Consider the following 3858-nt stretch of genomic DNA (forward strand, 5'->3'; position numbering starts at 1 on the left):
TCAGAAGGCATATGTAGTTTTTAAAGGCCCCTGGAGAGCAAGGCTGGCTATTGAAAATCACCATCACATGAGCCACTACTACCAAGGGAAGTGTTTTTTTCTATGGCTAACCCACAGGGAGAAAACAACTAGTTCTTATTTTAGGCATAGGGATCGCTGTGTCCTCAGTACTTACGACCATCAACAGACATCAGCAGTTTACCTTTTATAGCCACAAACATTCAAATCACTTTATAGTATGTTATAGCTGTGTCAGCCTCTGACTTCTTTTGTCTCCCTTTTTCTCTGAGCCTCATTCCCTTAGATCATTACCTTGTTTTTGGTCATAGATGTTTTTGGAAATCAAATGGGAAATATGGACGCTTTCTTTAGAAACATGCGTGTTCCCATATACACAGTTTTGCAAAATACATCAGAAGACTTACAGACCCTCACCCAATTCACCCATGAATTCAGTTAAGAAGACTTGCTTCGAAAGGGGAGGGTGCATGTGGAGGTGGGCAAACGGGGGATAAATAGGGACATAAAGAGACTCTGCTTTGTGTGGTGGACACACGATGCAATGTGCAGATGTTTTGTTGAGTTGTACACGACACCTGTATGGTTTTGTGAACCAATGTCATCCCAATAAATTCAATTAAAAGAAAAATATTATTTGAAAATGTGTTATATTGCCCCGCCGGGCATGGCTCAGCGGTTGAGCATCGACCTAGGATCCAGGAGATCAGGGTTCGATTCCCGGTCAGGGCACATGCCCAGGTTGCGGGCTAGGCAGCCGATCAATGACTCTCATCATTGATGTTTCTATCTATCTCTCTCCCCCTTCTTTCCTCTCTCTGAAATCAATAAAGATATGTTTTTTAAAAAAGAAAATGTGTTATATTAACAAATATTTATTGACCACTGTGGCAGGAAGGACATCTTAGAAAATGACAGTGGGTTAGGGCCTGAAGCAGGAAGGAGCACTACAGGATGGAACATAGCAAGAGCCAGGTCACATGTAGCCTTAGAGCCGGTGAAGGGATTCTGGATGTTTTCTCAGAAGCAGTAGGTGAGCCAAGAAGGGTTTTTACAGGGGAGGAATGAGTGTGTTCTAATTCTTTTCAATACCAGCTGAAAGGTTATTCCAGATCAAGGCTGAAGCAGACCTAGAGAAAGCAAAGCTAAAGGTCTTCTAAAATTGTTCCTCCATCTGTAACAACCCGTGTCCAGTCATTCCCTTTGATTATTAATCCTCCCCCCAGGATGTGTCTTCCATTGGTTCCAGAGGGGGAAGGGGAGGGGGAGAGAAAGAAGCATTGATGGGTTCCTTCCCTTATGCACCCTGACGAGGAATCAAGCTGGCAACCTGGGTGTGTGCCCTGACCGGGCATGAAACCCATGACGCTTTGGTGCGCAGGAAGACGCTCCATCCAGCTGGGGCACGCTGGCCAGGGCTCATTCCCTTTCATCTGAGAGGAGTGAGACCGTCTAAAAAGCTCATGCCAGAAGAGCGAGCACTGGCACACGAAAGCATGCTTGCTTCCATTTATTGAACAGACACAGGCATATGGCAGAAACTCATACTGAATGGACGAAGCATATGCTTACTTAGAGTAAGTTTTATTCTAATAATAGTGTAATAATGAAAACATGAGACTTTTTAGAAGAAAAGAATCTGTGCTTCCATGCTCTTGATTATTTGTGTAACAAGTTTTTGAGATTCACATGCCATGCAGTCACCACTTCTTGGTGGTTATGAATAATGCTGTTGTAGACATTTGTGTACAAGTTTTTGTGTGGACAGAGGGTTTTCATTCTCTTGGGCATACATGTAGGACTGGAATTGCTATATATTTAACCTTTTGGGCAGCTGCCACACAGTTTTCCAGAGTGGCTGCACCATTTTACGTTTCCCACCAGTAGTGGGTTAGAGTTCTAATTTCTCCACATCCTGTTGACACCTGTGACTGTCTTTTGTGTTTCAGCCATCCTAGTCGGTAGGAAGTGGTATCTCATCACCGTTTTGATTTGCATTCCCTTGATTAATGCTTTAGGGCATCTTTTCCTGTGCTTATTGGCCACTTACACATATATCTTCTTTGGAGACATGTCTACTTAGGTCCTTTCCCCATTCTTTAATTGGGTTGTCTTATTGTTGAATTATAAAGGTTCGTGATACATTCTAGATATAAGTCCTTTATCTGATACATAATTTGCAAAAATTTTCTGCCATTCAGTGGTTTGTCTTTTCATTTTCTTGATGTCTTTTGAAGCACGTTTTTAATGTTGATGAAGTCCAAATTTATGTTTTTAATTTAGTTTCTTGTGCTTTTGTTGTTATGTTTAAAAAACTATTGCCACATCCAAGATCACTAAGATTTACCCCTATATTTTCTTCTAAGAGTTTTATAGTTTTAGGTCTTACATTTAGGTCTCAGGTCCATTTTTAGTTAATATTTTTATGTGCTGTAAGGTAGGGAATGGACCAACTTCACTCTTGCTTGTGGATATCCAGTAATCCAACACTTTGTTGAAAAGACTAATCTTTCCCCATTGAATGGCTTTGGCACCCTTGGCAAAAATCAAATGTAAACGTGAGGTCTTATTTCTGGATGTCTGCCTTTGATATTTAACATTCATGAATGTGGAGCAGTTGTGAAGAATATCTTTCTAACAACTATTACTGGTAAGAGATTCTGTGTAGGTGTCCCACCCAGTGCCAAATCCTTTAGCCTACTTCCAGTTCACCTGCAGCCCCTGTGGACAGTTCCTCTGCAGACTGACAGCTTTCCAACACAGCTTTCCTGCACCACAGAAACTTGCTCAGTTTCTGTGCAGGTTTCCTGCACATAGGGCTGTCTACAAGGGCTGGGGATTTAACGCCCCCAGCGCAACCTCCAAATGGTCAGGAATGGTTAGTAAGTACCCCAGTTTCCTCCGGCGTCGCTCAGTGCGTACGTTCTACAGGTTCCTCACTAGACCCTACGTGGAATTGAGCCCCACTTGCCTTCAGCTAAAACCATCTCATTAACTTGCCCCTCGTTGCTTTTCTCCCTTCCCTCTCTCACTCTCCATTCCCTCACTTCTGCCTCATGGAAGTGTCTCCCAAATTAACTGAACCAAAGTCCTTTGCTTACAGTCTGAGGAACCCAAACCAGGACACCCTGGAAGGAAAATTTCTATTTTCACCTTTGCTTCTGCCCAGAATATGTCTTGTTAAGCATCCCCTGCAATTTTTTTAAAGTATTCCCACCCTTGTAGAGCTTAGTACTTCAGACTCACAAAAGGCAATCATTATCACTTCACTGTTTTGACATTTCCCACCAGCATTTTATTACAAGGCATGTACCACCCATTTAAAGTATAACCTGCTATACGTCTGTCATCTGTTTACATTTCAGGAAATGAGAAGGAAGTTGAGGTTTTTGTCATGAAGCCAATAGCAACATGTCTTCTTGGTGGGGAAAGTGGAAAACCTGGCAGCAAGCCAGAAACCAGCTTTGTGCCACCTTGTTTTCAAAGCCCTTCCCCCTCTCCAGTCTTTGTGGAGAGGCGAGGAAATTCATTCAAAATTTCCACCCTTAATAAAAAAAAAAAATTTTCCACCCTTAATAATTTCCACCATTTGTTGTCTGTTGTGTTCAGTTGGTGAGTTCCAATTTCACCTTTTCTGTGGTTTTGAAATTTTTCAAAATAAAAAATTGGGGAGTGTGGGGTCTTATGAGAAGAGAGTTAAATAACACAAGGGCTCAGAGTCATTCAGAAGAGACAGAAGTGCACTGGGATCAAAGAGGGGGCCCGCTGAGCAGGAGCAGCTTCGTCTTCACTCCGCCTTGGCTGACTTTGGGAAGCCGGTTGTCCAGCTCCCACTCTGGC

The sequence above is a fragment of the Miniopterus natalensis genome, chromosome 6 (genome assembly GCF_054644295.1).
Source record: "Miniopterus natalensis isolate mMinNat1 chromosome 6, mMinNat1.hap1, whole genome shotgun sequence".
Lineage (NCBI taxonomy): Eukaryota > Metazoa > Chordata > Mammalia > Chiroptera > Miniopteridae > Miniopterus > Miniopterus natalensis.